This window comes from Manis pentadactyla, chromosome 7 (genome assembly GCF_030020395.1).
Source record: "Manis pentadactyla isolate mManPen7 chromosome 7, mManPen7.hap1, whole genome shotgun sequence".
Taxonomy (NCBI): Eukaryota; Metazoa; Chordata; class Mammalia; order Pholidota; family Manidae; genus Manis; species Manis pentadactyla.
Genome location: NC_080025.1, coordinates 102,852,566 through 102,871,125, shown reverse-complemented (window position 1 = coordinate 102,871,125; position 18,560 = coordinate 102,852,566). Strand labels below are relative to the sequence as shown.

Sequence of the window (18,560 nt, the reverse complement as noted above, 5' to 3'; positions counted from 1 at the left end):
GACAAGAACCACATCATCTTTCATGTGTGAAAGTTTGTGTCTGAGGCTGGATGTGTTCCTCTAGGGCAGTGGTGTTTTGGTGGGGTCTCCCTACCTCCCATTAGCTAGGTATCACTGGTAGTGGAGCTAAGAAGCTCATGGGCAATTCATGCAGCCCTGGAACATTTGAGCATCCCCTGCAAGGCCCTTGGGATGTACTGGTGAGGGAAGCTGAGTCTCTAACACTATAGGAGCTCCTGGTGGAGAGTGGAGGAAGAGACCTATACTCAGGGCTGTGCCGAGGCTTCTATGAAACGAAGGGGAGCACAGGGTGAAGGAGCAGTTACTGTCCGCAGGGAGGATCCCACACATGCATTGCAACCTGTCTTCAGGTTCAGATTCTGTAGCACCTGTCATCCAGGTATGTTCCCTAAGCAGCCCTCAGATGGTGTCTCTAAATTACTTATGCTTATAGCCTGACAGTCTGAAGGCTCTCAGTTACAGCAAGGATAAATAATTCACTCCTGATGTCTTTCACTCTTGTGTGGTCAAGAACATGGGCTTCTACTTGATCCTGGAAGGACATGTGTGTAGCCAATGGAAGCCAATGAGGTACTTGCTTCCCATCTGTTTGTCCTGTGCTCTTCCTGCCTTGCCTCCTTCAGAACCGTAATAAATGATCATGGGAATGAAATCTGAAAAACAGTGCTTCACCTAAAATTCACAAGTGAGTTTGCACACATGATTACTACCAAAAAATAAATCTGAAACATTACCAGTTACTCTTCTTCTCTGAATCCCTAATGCTCATTCACATTAAATGTATAACTACTAGTGTTCTAATTCAAAAAGGAAGAAAAGTTTAATAGCAGGGAAGATATGTCCATGAACCCAGAGAGTTCCTATCAGGTCTTCTGTTGAGTGACCCAAGCAGGAGCTGCTTAAATGGAAGGGCTGTTATCTTAAGGGATTGATGTGTGCTGGCTTAGATCAAATAATTTGTGGAAAAATGCTACTGGATGGAAAGGATGAGAAAATGATGGGTGAGGAAACTGTTTGGAGAGTGGGGACATTTGGGGCTGAAATCTTCAGGTGCCCTAAACCTCATATCCATGGGAAGTAACTTGGTCATTAGTGTCTTGTTTCTATGGACTTCGGAGGATTCATTCCCACTGAACTCCACCACATGTATATAACTGCAGGACAGCACTGTTTATTCCAGGTAAGAGACATTTATTTAGTGGCAGACACTGTAAGTCACCTTCCTAATAGCCAAACCATTTTTTCCCTCTTAACTGAACTGAGATTCATGATTGGTCCAAGACTTCCATGACAATCCCATTCCTGATTTCTGAGCCCTTCTTGCCACTAAGGAAGTCATTGACCTGGTTCTGGCCTATATGTTGAAAGAGGGAGTTGGATGGAGAGCTTCTGAGAATTGTTTTGCTGGGACTGTCTTTCCATTTCCCATGTTCTTTATGTCTTGAACATAAATGAGATGCCTAGCAATGCGGCAACCAGGTTACAACCAAGAGGCAGTGACCATGAGGTCAGAGTGTCGATAAAATCAGGATGCCAGAGTGTAAAATAGAGTCATTCAAACCAAAGCCAGCAACAGCTCACCTCTGAACTTTTTGTTATGTGAGAAAAATAACCCCTATTTGTTTAAGCCACTGAGACTGAATCATCTATTCCTTGTGGCCAGATGTATTCCCAACAGATACAGTGACCTGATAAAGGGCAAACATCTCTCATTCTCCTACTGCACACCAAATGCCTGCGGTACCTCACCTTTCACACCTTCTGCTCATAAACATATATTAATATCTGCTGTGATTTATTGAGCTCTTTGGAGAAACGCACTATAGAAATTTTAAAATGTTTTATACATATACCCATATCAAGTTCTCAAGTATTTGTAGAGCAGCTGTTAGATAGTGATAATGTACTGGTTCTGTGAATGCAAAAATGAATTCACAGCCTTGCCTCCAGGGATCTAACAAGTTAGTAGAGGACACAAGCTTGTAAATAGATTATTACAGTTCCATGTCAGAGAGGAGTTTGTCCTGGATAGAGATGAATTACAGGGGAAGAAATGTTGAACTCTGTCTGGTGTGGGAAGGAGGGAGATGGTAATTTCTGAGCTGGGCTTTGATGAATCAACTGGAGTTTCCCTTGTCAGAAACGGGAAGAGGGGTCATCTCAGGGAAGAGAAAGTCTGAAAAGACTTGGTGTCCAGGAACCTCAAGCTCCACGTGTCTGCAGCCACACTCATGGTTTTCCTCCCTAACCTCTCCCATTCTCCAGTTGCCCATCCCGCATCCATCCCGCTGGAGCACCAGCAGCCTCCTCAGCTCTCTTTCCCTCATCACTCCTCTGAGCAGTGGATTTAGCCTCTTGGCTATACCTAGTTTTACCCATCTGAATCAATGCCACCTGATACCAGCACCTGTCACCTCTCTCCTGCAACTCCACAGTAGCCTCTTAGCTGGTCACTCCACATCACATGCTGCTCTTCCATTCCGAACCTTTCTTCACAGCATGGTCAGAGAAATCATCTTGAAACCCAAAGCTGGTCTTATTAACTCCCATTTTCTGTAGTTCAGTGACTTCCCTTTGCTCTGATGATAACAGCCAAGATCCTGGGCTTTGTCTGAAGGCCCTCACAGTCTCCAGCACAACTTAGCTAGCCCTCTCCCTCGATCTCTTTACTCCAGCCATGCCGGTCTGTTTTCAGATCCTTGAACAGGCCCTTTGCATGTACTCTTCCACCTTTGCAGAGAACATCCCCCAGATGAGCTCCTTTTCATTTTTCAGATCTCAACTAAATGTAGTCATCATTTGTGTGATAAGCTCTCATAATCCCTTGTAACTCTATGGCACCATTACAATTGTAATGATGCTGTTATCTATGTAATGATTTGACTAAAGCTTGGTACCCATGACCTCAGGAACCATCCCTGTCACCATTGTATCCTTATCTCACAGCACAGAGACTAGCACATTGTAGGCGTCCATACATATTTGTTGAGTTATGGAAGAAATGAACAAATGAGGGTTGGAATCTCAAGCTATGTGTTTGAGAGCCTATATATTTTTAAAACTATAACTATCAATTTTATTGATAGGTATTTTTTATAAGATAAAATGTACTCTTTAACTTTACAGTGTAATGAATGCCAACAGATGTATACTCTGATGTAACCAATACTTTTATGAACATACAGACTATTTCAATTACCCAAAAAAGTTTCCTTGTCCCCCTTTGCAGCCAGTCCCTATCCCTAGCCATAGGCAACCACAGATCTGTTACTACTGACTAATTTTGTCTTTTCTAGAACTTCATACATAGAACATGCATGGTGTCCTCTGTTGTGTCCAGCTTTTTCTGTTCAGCATAATGTATTTGAGTCTCATCCAGATGTTATGTGCTGGCTTTTTACCACTGGCTAGTAGTTGTTTCCATTCATCTGTTGCTAGATGTTTGGGTTATTTTGAGTTTTTGGATGTTACAAACAAAGCTGCTTATTTATGTTTAAGTCTTTTGTAGATAAATGCTTTTATTTATTTCAGGTAAATACTTAGGAATTTAGTTTCAAGAATCATCATTGAAAGATAAAACCTTGGAACTACAATAAGAGATTACTTCAAACCCACTAGGATCACTGTAATAAAAAACAATAAAAAAGAAAACAACAAATGTTGGTGAAGGTGTGGAGAAGTTGCCATCCTTATACATTGCTGGTGAGGATGTAAAATGGCACAGTTTACTGTAGAAAACGGCTTGGTGTTTCCACAAAGAATTAAACATAGAATTACCATACGACTAAGAAATTCCAATCCTAGGCAGAGTCCACAAAGAATTAAACTTCCAAAGGAGTTCAAACAAAAGTGTACCTGAATGTTCATAGCACTATTCTCAACAGCCAAAAGGTAGAAACAACCCAAATGTCCATCAGCAGGTAAATGGGTAAAAATAATGTGATATATCCATGTAATGGAATGTCATTCAACAATTAAAAGGGATGTAGTACTGGGACATTCTACAACATGGATGAACCTTGAAAACATTATGCTAAGTGAATGTCTGCCAGACACAAAAAGCCATATATTAGCTTCTGCTTATATGGACTATCCAGGAAAGGAAAATCCAAAAAGACAGAAAGTAGATCAGTGGTTGCCAGGGGCTGGGGAGATGGGGGAATAGTCAGTATCTGCTTAATGGGTACGGGATTCCCATTTGGGAGAATAAAAATTTTATGGAACCAGATAGTTGTAATAATTATACAACACTGTGAATGTACTTAATGCCACGGAATTGTACATTTTAGCATGCCTAAAAAAGTAAATTTTATGTGTATTTTAACACAATGATGACAATAACAAAAAGATACAAACTACAATAATGGCTCCCCGCCACCCCACGCTCCACAAGTCCACAGTAGGCTGGGGGTGGTGCTGCCTGTCAGGCAGAATTCGGACACAAGACTTCTGTGCAAATTTCTGCACAGAGGAGGCTCCATATTGCTGAGAGTAAGAGTTAAGAGGCATGGCATTCCCTCACTTAGCATCAGGCTGGGGCTGATTCCTGCAGGTTCCTGGGATGGTTAAGAAGTAAGTTCATGAGCAGAGTACATAAAATAAAGAGAGCAGGAAGTTCTATTTAACAGCAACACTGTGGCCAAAGGGTGGCCAAGGGGATAGCTCATTAGCTGTGGATGCAGTTGAATCCCATCATGCTGCCTACAAAAATTCTGTTCTGAAGTGTGCTGCAAACACAAAAGAATTGAGGTCTGCCTTGTGGAGTGAGTGAGACAAACGTCAAGGCCTATGGAGAACACAGGAATTTACCCAACAGGCAAAGAAATAGGGTCCAACCTGTTTGTGGGAGGAAAGGGAGATAGAGAGAGGAGAAAACCTGGAGAGGCGGGGTACAGAAACCAAGGAGAGAGAAAATGTGTCATGTTGTAGGAGATTACATTCAAGTGCCAAAAAATGTGACAACTAAAGGTAGTCACTTAGCCTAGTAATTGGAAATTCTGCACAGTAGACCAAGCAGAAGCCTGATTTTAGTGGGTTGAAACATGGAAAAGAGCCAAGGGAGTATGGACAAAATTTTGTGCATTTTTTTTTCCCCAAAAAACCTTGACTAAGAGGAGGAGAGAGATAGGATGATATCTAGAAGAGGAGAAAGTGTTGAGGTTGGGTAGGGACCCTAACATGTTATAGGTTAAGAGAAAAGAACCAGTAGAGAAAGGGTTTCAAGGTTTTGGAAAGCAAGGGAGTTAGAAATGGACAAAGAATTCTCTGACATACCTTCTTAGATCTGTTCTTTTCAAAACTGAGAAGGGATTTACTGAACAATATTGCACAAAGTTCTCAAAACCTTTGATCCTTCTGAATAAGTAACATAAAATAGTATTAAAAACCTTGATCTTGGAGACAAAAGATGTGGATTCAAGCAGTGAGCAACTAGCTATGTGATGTTTGCTGTTTCAGTAGTTTGTTAGATCCTCAAATCTTAATTCTTTCATCTATAAAATGATTACAATAATTTCTGCCATGTCTCAGAGTCATTATCAGAATACCAAGAGGTGAATTCTATAAAATTCATAAAATTGAAAGAACTTCATTTTACTCTTAAGGGGCACAGAAATGTGAGGAGCTTTACCTGTTTTACTGTATCATATTTTAAACTGATCTGCTCTCACTGGAAACACTAAGAGAAAACTATTGAAAATGAGAAATGTTACTGATAACTGTTCTCAGCTTTACAAACTCCTTCACGCTATTTCAGAGTATTTCCCTTTATCCACAGAAAGGTCACCACCTTTCTTTACACAGTTAGGTAGAAGGGGCATTCAATGTGGTGAAGGAAGAAGGGGGACCTTCTGAGTCCCTGCCTCACTTTTCTCCAGGTCTGTCACACTTCTAAGAAGTGTCATGTCCTCTACCTGGCCTTTCTTGGCTCTCCTGTAGCCAGTATGGTCTGTTGTCCACACGTGAACTGCTTTCAGCTTCTTTGTTGAAATAATCATTCAGGCTCTAGTGACTACAATCTACCAAGAGCTTCCCCAGGGTCATCAGGATGATCACCCTAACAAACGGAGGGCTTGGTCACGTCTTTGAGATGATGAAATGGAAGCTCAGGAGTTACGGGCTTGTGTAAGTCTCGGGGCTGGTAATAGAATCGTGAATGGAAATGTGTCCCAGGCCACAGAATTCTCATCTTGCTGCTGGCACAGCAGCTGGTAGTCAGCACATAGCTGAAAACACAGCTAGGTGAACCACTTAATACTGTCTCAGCCTCCTTGTACCCAATGCAACCTTTATGCTGGTAAAGTTATTGCATGATACCGGAGGCCTTTTTAAGTGGAATTTATCCTCCTTCTGGATTACTTGTTTCTGTTAATGATACTAACACCAACTCTCTCAATCCAGAAACCTGGGTCACCCTAACCTTCCCCTTGACTTCTCCCACCACCATCTGAACCATCACAAAGCCCTGTGCCTTCTGCCCCCAGACACCTTCTTCTCCTGGTCGCCCTGCTGTCACTGCTTCAGTTCAGGGCTGGTCTCCTGCCATCACCTCCAAACTGGTGTCTGGCTCCAGCGTTCTATCTGCTTCTCCCAACTTTTCTTACTCTGTATCCACAGTGATCTTCCTAAAGTGAAAATGTAGTCATCTAACTCGCCTGCTTAAAATCCTTCAGTTGCTCTCATTTGATCTCAAGATAAAGTCTAAATAACTTAGTACTGCCTACTTGCCCACCACAGCATCTTCCACCCCTCATGGTTTCTCTCAACCTACACTGTGCCCCAGCTATCCCCAAAGACTTGGAATCCGTTGGACGCACCATATTCTCTCCTGATTCTGCTTTCATCTAAGCTGTTTCCTTGACTTGGAATACCTTTTCCCTCCTGTTACCTGGAGAAATCCTCCGCATCTTTAAATATCAATGCTACTTACTTTAGGAAAGCTTTCTGAACCCTCAAGGTAAACCAGGGGCCCCTCTGCTGAATATTTAACATCTCCTCCTCTTTTTGTACTGCAGCACTTAGTGCCTGGTGTCACAGCTATTGGTTTATTTGCCTATATCCTTCAAGGCAGAAATGGGGTTACTGTCCTAGTATCACCAGCACCTAACATGTTAGGTGTCATATAATGAGTCAGTACTCAATAAATATATAATTGGTTAATTAAAGAACAACAACAACAAAAAAGTCCAGCTCTTTTTTTCTCATCTGCCCAGGGAAAATTTTGTCCTAGAAAAACACAGCTTAGAGGTAACAAGTCAGCTAAAGTGGATACTTTGTTTCTGGGTGAGAAAGGACTCTGGCTAAATGTGCTTGGTGTGAAATCAGGGAGCAGGTTGGAACAGTATGATAGTATAAGATAGAGTTCATGAGCAATTCCTGAGTCAGATTCAACTTTGTAGCTTTGTTATTTTGTTTAAAGTGGTATAAAGTTCTGAACAACAGCACACACATTTCAAATGTTTAAACAAAAAAGTAGTCCAAGGTTAAATAGACTGGTACTCTGTTTTTTTTCTAGTGTTGGTGTTTCTTGATAAGAGGCAATCTAAGGCTGAAGAAAGAAATTTCTTTTCCATCATGTGGAAAGAAAAAGTAGCATTCTTGTCTACTGGCATTGCCTACCAGTTTTCTACAGCTTAGAAAGAATGAATGACTGTGTCTTGGGTATCCTTGAAAACGATGCTCATAAATCAAAGTACATCTTAATCAGCTGAAGGTATATATCCTTCTTCTTGGCTATTCAGGTGCATAGTGAGGAAGCACTTAGTGTAGATGGGGGAAGGCAAGTTGCTGAAGAATCTACTGAGGAGTGGAATCCTGGCAGCAAAGCCAAGTTATGATACCAAAGGCATGTGATCCAGCCCAGAAAAAAATACATAGGAATTTCATAGTGTAACCCCAGGGTATCCCCACACATCCAAAATTAGCATTATATCATAGAAGATGTGAAGAAGTAGAAAATATGCTAGAAGTTCCCTTGGGACAATAAATAATTGTTCATTGTCTTGGAGAGAAGAGGAACTGGAGGGATGGTGGGAAGCCAAAATCTCTGAACAATAATAAGAATATTTAGTAGTAATAGTAGTAGTAATGATAGTGCTCATTGATTAAACCTTCTGTACCTATGTGCCAAGAACCATAAGAACTTCACTTGTGTCAATTAATTTCATTCTCACAATAACAATGCCTTCCACCCTCTGCCCTCTGCCCTTAGTCACCTCCCTAAACTATCCCTGAGATCAGAACTCAGAGAGATGGCTCAGGTGTGGGCAAAGAAGACTACACAGAAGTAAGTCCATTAACAAGCCTCAGTCCCTCCCTCTTTCCCAGGATGTATGGGAGCTATGCCTTTTTTTGCTCTAATTAGAAAAAAAAAAGTAAAAAGTTCTCTTCAAGGTTTCGTTTGTTTTTAATGAAAAAGTCATATATGTTCTTGACTCCCTGTGGAGAGAATTTGAAAAACATAGAAAATTGCGAAGAAGAAAATTTGCAAATAGCCCATAATTATTCTATAATACAGATAAGCACAGGTTATATTTTAATGTATTTCTCTGAAACACATCCATATATACAATGTATGTATACATACATGTTCTGCTTTTTTCACTTAACACTTACATCATGAGCCATTTTCCTTGTCATTTCATAGTCTAGTGGTAAGAATGGAGGAACTCAAGCATGAGAAGCTTTGCTGCAGTTCACTCTTCATTTAATGGGAGTGACATGAGTCTTGATAGCAAGTGGGTTTCCAAATCTAGTGTTTATTTAGTGGCTGCGAGTGAGATTGAAGACTCGCAGCCACTAATGTATGGGGAGGGTCAGACCTGTAATATAAAAAGACACTTCACTAGGGGTTAAACCCCAGGTGAGCAAAGAGGGGAGACCCATGGAGCTCAGGTATTGCAGAGCTGAACCCCCTTTGCTCTTTCTCCTGCTTGGGGTCAGCACAGAACACCAGCTTAGCCAGTGGAATCAAGGAGAAGGGTTTAATGTGGCTCTTATTTTGCTCACCTCTGTCATACACACTTTAAAGGCCCATTAACTGTCTTCCAGTTGTTACACACAAGGAGGGAAAAGCTCCGGGGGCTCTTCAATCAGCATCTCTTTCAGAGACAGAGCAAAAGGGAAACTCTGGGTCCTTTGGCTCATGCAAAATAACACAGCCCACACACATCCTCTTGTCTTTATCGGCCCAGGAAAATGCTTTGAGTCGCTGGAGTTCTTAGTGACAAATCTGCGCAGTGAGTTTTCAAATAATGCTTATCTTCAGAGCAACGTTACGTTAGCCGTCTCCTTTCCCTGATTCAGTTGGACAGATTCTTTCGCTCCACAATTTACCTCATCAATGCATCTTGGCTTTTTTAAAAAAATCAACAGTTAAACCGGGTTTCTAAGGACTCAGGAATTTAACAGTCTGATACTTGGTAAACCATTCCAGTGGATCTTCTGTTCTGAAGCAAGAATTGAATTGTTCAATCTGTTCAAATTGAATCAGTGAAGCATGGACAGAAATGACAGTGAATGCATGGACAGATTGAGACAGATACTTTGAACACAGAAACTCTAATTTCTAGAACCCATAGGATCAGTTGATAGAGGTATTGAATTTCTAATAAAGATAAAACTAATCCATATTCATCTATCAGTTTAGTTCATGAAATACTTTATTTCTCAATAATTTCAATGAAGGACACCACTGAAGTAGTTTGGATAATTCAGTAAAAGGACAATGATAAGGCTATTTGTTTTCATATTTTAAAAACTGGTTTTTAAAATCAAAGTGATACTGTATATAAGTTTAAGAATAGTGCTAAAAAGCTTATATGAAAAATGGAATTTCCTTACTCCAATTTCCACTTTCTTCTTCTGCAGAGGTAACCATTCTCAAGTCTTTCAGCTTTTTCTTTTTTAATCTATGCCTATATTTTAAAGAATATGCATGAGGTGCTCTTGCTCAACCAATCTGCCTTAGACATCTGCTAACTCATACCATAGTAGATGAGGATTTAAAAGTAATTGCTTCACTTTTTAATCTGTTTAGTTTCTTTTTATCTATTGCTAACTTTTCTTACACTTCTGCATATAGTTTCTCAGTACAAATTTCCGATAATCTCCCTGTTCTATTCTCCTACTCCAAACTGGGCTGGTTGCTCCTGGGTCTGCTAAACAGCTGCCATCTGGGAATTCTCTCACTCTTCCTCCAGTGCTGGATCTCTTGTTTCCTGGAATTCACATTTTCTTCTTTCCTGGTTTCTACCCTAACACATTCTTCAGTAGTTGAGACTTTAACTACTCAATTGTTAGTTTTGACAGGTAAGGAATTCTAGGATGAAAATTATATTCCTAAAAATTTTGATGACACTGATCCACTGGTCTGCAGCTCATGATGGTGCAGTTGGCAAGTTCATTGCTATTCTTAGCCCTGCACCCTGGTTTGTGAATTTACATTAGGTCTTCTTTTTTATGTCCAGTAATCTGAAGTCTTATAGGGATGGGCCTTGAGGTAATCCTTTCTCATTCATTATTCTTGGTAATTGGCAGTCCATCAATTTGGAGACATGATTTCTTTGTACTAGTTCAAAGTAATTCCTCCTATCCATTTTCTTCACCCTTCATAGACTCCTGTTAATTAAAAGTTGGACATTATACTAAAGACTGCTAGTTGCCTACCTAAATTTTCATATCCTCCTCTTCTTCCTTAGTAGGAAAACACTTATTGGTTATGGTAAAGTCCCTAGATAAAAGAATGCATCTTTCAGACCAAGTTACTAAGTTCTGGCCAATGAGATAAAAGTGGAAGTGTTGGTATAGGATTTTTTTGAAAACTGCTTTTAGAGTTGACTTAGTTGGGAGGAGTGTCCTTTGTCTTTTCTGGCCTCTTCTTTTGACGCTGGATGCAGACAAGATGGCCAGAGCTCCAGCAGCTATTTTAGACCATCTTGTGAATTTGAGGCTAGAAGCCACATGCTTAAAAAGGCAGAATAAAAAGATAAGTCTCTCTGGAGTTGCCATACCAACCTTACCATGTCTACCTCCATTTAAGAGAGAATAAACCCTTGTGCTTTTAAGCCACTATTATTTTAAGTTTTCTGCTCTATGTAGCCAAACCTGATCTTATCTGACATAGAACTTCTAGATTGATACTTTAATTTTAATATTGTTTTTCTCTTACTTGCTTGTTTCTCTTATTTCTTAGAGTCTCACCTGAAAATGTTTTTTAAGTTTGGCTTTCATTTTTATAATTTCCAACAGTCCTTTCTTGTTCTATGATTGTTCTTGTTTCATGGATGCAATATCTTCTCTTATCTCTGTACTTTTGGGGAGAAGTTTTCTTCTGTTTCTGGCCCCGTTTCTCTTATCTTTGAGTTCCTTTTTGTTGTTTATTAGGATCTCTCTTATTCATGTTAGAAGCTTTCCTCAAATACCAGGTGACCTTTTAGTTCTCAAATCATGTTGAAGAAGTTCATCCCTGATGGGAAGTTTCATGTTCATGGTGCAGCTTGCTGATTCTTGTGCTCCTTTGCAGGCGATCAGGAAGGTGGCAGCCCTTTCACAGGATACTCCCCTGATGTCATCATTTGAAGATATTTCTAAGTTTATTGAGTTTTTCCAAAGAAGGATATTCTAACTTCCTGTTTGAATATTAAAAACTTGGCTGTGGAAATTTTGGAATCTGAGCAGCAGAAAGTAATCTTGCTGTTCCGCATGAAGATGTACATATAATCCTGCAATTTTCAATCCCTCACCCTTCTCTTCTACCCTCTGTGGAGCCTGTTGTCTCAAGGCTGAAATGTTTCTGGTTGGCTTTCTTGGTTATTAAGAAAAAAAGAAATGAAATCTTGTTACTGCCCTCTTTCTTGATTTGGATCTGGAAGTTAGTGAAGAATAATTTAACATGAAATGCCCAGAGTGTACTAGGGACGTAAAATCGAGACATTTTTTTTTCTCCTCCAAAAGATATAAAGCAGAAAATAAGTATACAGGGATGGGGACCCACAGCAAAAGGCATTTGTGCTATCCCTCATCTGCCATTGGCACATGCTAGATGGGTTGAAGGCAGGTTGCTTCTTTCTCCTTCTCTATAACTATGGTTTCAGCAATTCCTTTGCTTTTTTCTTTGGTGGGCTAAGAAAGAATGATGGAGAAAACAAAGTTCTAGTTCCACATCCCATGTGATTAATGCTATTGATGTTTACAATTGCAGCCAAGTCTCCATTATATCTGCTGATGAAGGTGGGTCATGATATGGTGCTACTCAGCTCACAGAAATGTGAATTGGGGGAAATGATAAGAAGAATGATAATAGTAAGAATAGCTAATTGAGGATGAGGCACTATATATGTATATGCACTATCTCATTTAATTGTTACAGCAATACTATGAAGCACACATTGTTATTATCCCCATTTGCCACACCCCTACAAAGACTTACAAAGTGGGCTCCACTTTCCTGGATTTGCACAGCTGCTTCTGAAGGGGTTTGAAAGCTCTCCCCAGGGACTCTGTTGCTGGATAGGCTCAAAGGAAAGAAAGTGGGCCTTGGAATCATGAGTCCCAATTTCATGCCCTGGCTGCTATCGACCCACTGTGGCATCTTGGGCAAGTAGCTTGTCTTTGGCAAGCTTTTCCATAACTGGATTTCTGCAGTTGATAACAGTAGTACCACCTATTTTGTAAGACTGAGCATGAGAGGACAGACCTTCTCTGTCTTATGCACAGCTCTGCACTCAGCACCTAGAATAGTGCTGGGAAATGGCTGTTGAATGAATGAATGAATGAATGAAAGCATTAATAATAGAGTTTTGATTCCATCTCCTACTTCTGCAACTCTAGGCACATGTGCTTTGGTTCATTGTAATGCATCTTATTTCCTGCCCACTTTCTTTTTACTTTAGGGTTCAAGACTACTAACTGATTAACTGATTGGCAATGTTAAGAGCAGGGTCAGAATGGGGAAGTTCCTATAATAAGATGTGCTTCTTCTAATTGGGGTTTTTGTTGTCTCATCAATATGTAGCTTTAATGGTGAACATTTGAGACTATGTCAGGCTGTGGGGCTGATCTCTGGGCTGTGCCCTCAAAAATCCCACCTTTTTCCTACATGGAATGGGTGGGAAAGGAGGGCTAGCTCTACTCATGTTTACTAAACTGGACTCCTCCATTCTCCTATGGAAATTCCTTCAAATAGTCGAAAATGACAATTGTATTATTTTTCCTCAGGTGGAAAGCCTATAGCTTTGCTCACTTTTATTGGCATACATTTCACTGCCTGACTTCTCAACATAAAACCAAGAGAATGGTAGGATAGCAAACCTTTTCCAGACCAACATTTTGTAGAATTTTTTTTTTTAACAAAATGGCGAAACTAAACACCAACAACACAACCAGATGTCTCTACCCCAGACTACCCAAAGGCTCATATTTTGGCTAAAATAGGGCAGGCTTCCATCTGCTCTACCCAATAAATAATTGGTATCCAGTATAGTAGGGTGACCAGAGCTTGGACACTGGAGTAGTCAGGCCTGGATTTTATCTTGAATTTTCCTTTTCCTCAATTTCTTTCAAATCCATCCCTCATCCGTAGGTAGAGATGCTAAGAGCTACTTCACAGGGTTATCTGAGGACCTAATAAGCTAGCACATTTAAGACAGCCCAATTCCTGTTATACTGAGTAGGATGTAAGTGGCATCTGCCACAGAAGGAGAGCCAATCCCTATAATTATGACTAGAACAAAAGAAACTTCAATTTTATACTGCAAGTTCCAACTATTGATGGAGATATTATTTGAAAAAAAGCATCCCCTGAGCACCTCAGGGATCAATTTCCTAGAAATGGTCTTGCATGCAAATATGTCTTTCCTTTGAAACACATGGGAGCATTCAGTGGCCCAAATATCAGGCTCCACTCAGGAAAATAATCCATGTGACCTTCAGTGCACTGTGCACTAAATCTAAGGAAAATTAAGATTAGCATGGATTTAAACATCTGTTCACTAAAAGTGTACCACTAACTCCAAGCATAGAATTGTTGACAGGCTGTGAAAGGCGGCTGTGATCCAATATTCCCAAATTGTTCTTGGCAGATGATGCCATTGACTCAATGAGGAATTCATGGAACTGTGCACATTGTTCAGCTGTAAAGGCCACAGCAGGAGGCTGGGTGTCAGGAGGGGGAGGAAGAATCAGGCACCAGGAGCACAACAGAATAACTAAGCAATGAGTGTGAAGAAGGAACAAGGATAATTTACTAAATTAGATGATAATCACAAGCATTCATGCTTAATAAAGAATAATTACAGTAAAAGACTACCTTTCAGTCTATAGCATCTTTTGACAAAGAAAACTGTATCAGCATGAGAAAGGGCTACTTAGGCATGCATTTTGCAGCAATAAGGAGTACATCTTTTAATACTACTTTCTATTTATTTGTTTTTACCCTTGAAGGAATAAAAATTGTTGGAACTGGGGTGGTGTTGATGGTGGAACCAGATCAGCGGTCCCAGACTTAGAGATCTAAACCCACAGGAATGAAAGAAAGAAAACATGCAACAAGGAGAGAAAGATTGGATAAGGCCAGCAGGAGGCCCCAGTGACACCAACCAGTTCACTTTATTTTTATAACTGCCACTAGGCATCTTCTTCTGTCTCAGGACTCTCCATCTTCATAGGGGTCACCCATGAAGATGTTTGAACTAATTTACATTTCCCACCAATAGGACATGGGGGTTCCAACTGCTCCATCTTCTCCCACAGTTGGTACTGTTGATCTTTTATTTTAGCCATTCTAGTGGGTGAGTAGTGGTAAATCACTGTGATTTTTAAGTTCCATGTTCTGAATCACTAATGACATTGAGCACCTCTTTACACACATTTGGTATTTGGGCCATTTGGGTATTTTCCTTTATGAAGTGCCTGCTCAAGTCTTGATCACTTAGAATTTTGGTTTTGACTTTTAAAACATTATTGTAAGAGTCTTTCATCACCATGGAATAGGAGTTCTTAGTTACATACATGTATTGTAAATATCTTCTCTGACTTTAGTTTGCCTTTTAACTCTCTTAGTGATGTCTTTTGATGGACAGAAAATTCTTAATACTAAAGAGAAATGTTGTTATTGCTTTTTTTCTTTTATGATTAACTCTTTTTATGCTCTTTTCAAGAAATCTTTGTTTACCCCGAGGTTAGGAAAATAGTCTCTATTTTCTTCTAGAAGCTTGATTGGTTTTGCTTTCATATTTAAATCTGTGATTTGCCTCAAATAAATTTTTCTTATTTAATCACCTTAAGCTCTCTTTCTAGTATCTGTCAAATGACATAAAACATACTGAAATTTTTTAATTCAAAGATTTACAGTGTTGTTTTCAAGTTGAGATTTGAAGGGATGCTATGTCTATTTATTTCTTTTTGGCAGTTTCAGAAGCTCTCTAGGCATGTTTCAAGGTTCACACTAGGGCACGGACAGCATCTTTCCCACATTGCCACCCACAGTTTGAGGTTAGAACATGTTCCCGGAAGTATCATAGGTAAACAGCTAGTCATTGTACTTTTGGAAACCTTGACCTTTCAATGTGAAGTATTTAGAAAAAACCTTCATTGTAGAAATACAATTGTCCTTAGGTTGCATTTTTACTAAGGACTTCAATAGTGCTTGTAAGCAAAGTTTCTGGCTCCTTGAGCCTCTTCAGCTTCTTGATGCTCCAGCAGACAGTTTAACTACAAGGGAGTTTTTCCTGAAGTTTTATGGTAGGTGTGCTGCTGTGCCACAGCCCATCCAGCCCTGTCAGGTAAAGCAGACGACACCCCTCACCAACTGGCCAGCAGCCAGGGGAACAGGCAAGGCTAGGCCTCTTTTACTTGGACCCAGACACATAGAGCTCTCTTACTCTAAGAAAGAGCCATCCCTTTTAGACACCCCTAGCACATTCCAAGGCAGAGCGGTATAGTCCTCCAATATGTACTGTGTGCCTGCTTCCTGGAAAGTAACTTCACATGCTTTAGTCCATTTAATCCTTGCTGCACAGACCTTCTAACTCCATAGTAATGTCCTTTGCACTAAACAGTTCTACCTCTCATTTCTCTACAATATCTTGGGTACTAATCTTTCTTAATATGCTTCTTTTAAATGGGTGTCTCAGCAATACAGGCTGCTATAACAGAACACCATAGACTGGGTGGCTTAAACAATCTCAAAACAGTCTGGAAGCTGGAAGTCCCATGATCAGGGAACCAGCTTAGTTGGGTTCTGGTGAGAACCGTCTTCCAGGTTGCAGACAGCTAACTTCTCTCTGTATCCTCACATGGGTGAGAGAGAGAGCTGTTTCATCTCCTTCAAGGGTACCAGTCCATTATAGAGGGTCATCTCCATGACTTCATCTAAGCCTACCTCCTAAAAGGCCTGCCTCCAAAAACCATCACACTGGGGGTTATGGCTTCAGCATCTGAATTTTGCAGGGGGCAGGGGTCACAAAGATGCAGTACATAACAGATGGGTAGTATTGAATCTCAGGTTCCCTTTTCTTGACTTTGGGAAGCTTGTGAATCCCTGAAATTTTAAGGAGATGGTGTTTGCTTATGTGATTATGTGTACAGAGGCCCTCCCTTTCATGATTCCAATTATTAACAAGTTCCATAAAATAAAAATGTTTTAATATCAGTGTTGTATGATGATGAAAGAGGAACCTGAGGTGGCCCTGATGACTGACAGGCATGGGCAGCCCAGCTTGGGTGTGCTGGGAGCATTTAGTGCCATTCTCAGCTCCTTGGGCTTCTTGAACATGACAGTCTTCCTGTTTGTGCTGTTTGTGATCCCCTAGAAACTTTTCAGTGCTCTGTTGCTATACCTCAACTTCAACAATATGCTTTCTTTTCTCTTGTGATTACAGGGAAGAATAATAATGCTCATAATAAATAATCAAGGCCCATCGTAAATAAAATATAAAGTACAGAATGTTCTTCTGAGCTTTTTTCTAATTTGCTTCCCACATGTTTCTCTTCTTTGTGCTGTACATGCATCCCACAGAAGTGAGTGCCTTTAGTCTGGATAAAACTTGTGTGTTGACATTATTATTATAATTACAGACTCTCTGGGTAGCAATAAACACATGCTGCATTTGTTTAGTGAGAAGCTCAATGACATGAACTACAGGGAAGGTTACCCAACTGAAGTTGTTGTGGGTCAGAGAGAGGGGAAATGGAATGGGGAAAGGGGTGGGGGAAAGGAGGGAGGAAGAGGGGGATACACAGCTGCAGGAGAAGGTAAGAGGCAGCAACTGGGATTGTAGATGTTTTGCAAATGAGAGGGTTTCTGTGAATGTATCAGGTAGATCTAGGAGGGAGCCTGTCTTGGAGGCAGCTCCATAAGTGTGCAGCACTGCCAGAGAGGGACACAGAGCTGGTATCTGTTATATTGAGTCAGGTGTTATGGAGTTTGCTGATCAAAGTTTGGTCCATGAACCAGCAGCATTGGCAGTACCTGGGAGCTTGTTAAAAATGCAGAATCATAGGCCCCACCCAGACCTGCGCATCAGAATCTTTATCTTAGTGAATTTCCTCCCAAGTGATCCAAACACCCATTTGAAGCTGAGAGGTACTGACCCAGGGCATGCTCAGGCAGGTGGCAAAGGGGCTGTTAGTGTGTGTTAGAGTAAGACACCAAGAGCAATTGCTGGAAGAAGCCAGCAACCAAAATGATTAGATAGCACCTGCTGACAGATAAATAAGCCAGTATAGAAGAGTGGTTAGGAGTAGTTCAAATTGCAGCCCTGACACTTACCTGCTGGGAAGACTTGGGTAATGATTTCAACTCTGTTAAAGAAGAAACAAGTCCAAAATGAAGTCACTTATGTTAAGCCCTATGTCAGCAAACCAAGACTTAATACCTAACCTACCTGTAGTTTCAGCCTCCCCCAGCGATGTGAACTTTAACCAATCTGGAATTACGTGATCAGCACTAGTGAGGTAATCTGCATGCTAAGGCTCCCACTCTTCCCCCAAAGGAAGGTGATTTTGCCTGAAGTAATCCTTTCTTTGGTTTATGACTTCCTTGTCTTATCCCCTTTCTGCCTTTAAAAACCTTCCATTTTGTACACTCCTTGGAGCTCCCTTCTTTTTGCTAAATGGGATACAGCCTGTATTATGAATCACTGAATAAGGTTAGTTAGATCTTTAAATACACTCAGTTGAATTTTGTTTTTTAACAATTCTTTGGGCTTCAGCATCATCATCTGTAAACTAGTAATAAGTGCACCTCTATCAGAGGGTGGTTGTAAGGAAAACTGAGTTTACATATATGAAGTTTTAGAACTGTTTATTGGGGGTTAGTTACAATAGTTGTTATTTTATTATTATTGTTGTTGTTGTTATTATTGTATATCTGGCTTCAGTACACAGGGTGGAAAAACTAGAAGCAGTTTCCAAATTTCAGAGTCAGATCAAGTTGGGAAGGCAGAAGAAGCAGTCATTTCTGGAACCTGCCCCAGTACAAAAACAGCTGATTTCATCCCTGTGTAAGCAACTCTCCTGTTTACCAAGGGCACTAATAATAA

General features: G+C 40.5%; 1 long non-coding RNA gene across 1 annotated transcript in view; it reads right to left on the bottom strand.

Moving 5' to 3' along the window:
- Positions 1–14,259: 14,259 nt before the first annotated feature.
- LOC130684388 (uncharacterized) overlaps positions 14,260–18,560 on the bottom strand; it is a 30,060-nt gene continuing 25,759 nt past the window's right edge. Inside the window, exons 2-3 of the long non-coding RNA XR_008998640.1 lie at positions 17,789–17,820; positions 14,260–15,793 (exon numbers count right to left, since the gene is read on the bottom strand). This is a non-coding gene — a long non-coding RNA (uncharacterized LOC130684388). The remainder of the gene's footprint in view (positions 15,794–17,788; positions 17,821–18,560) is intronic.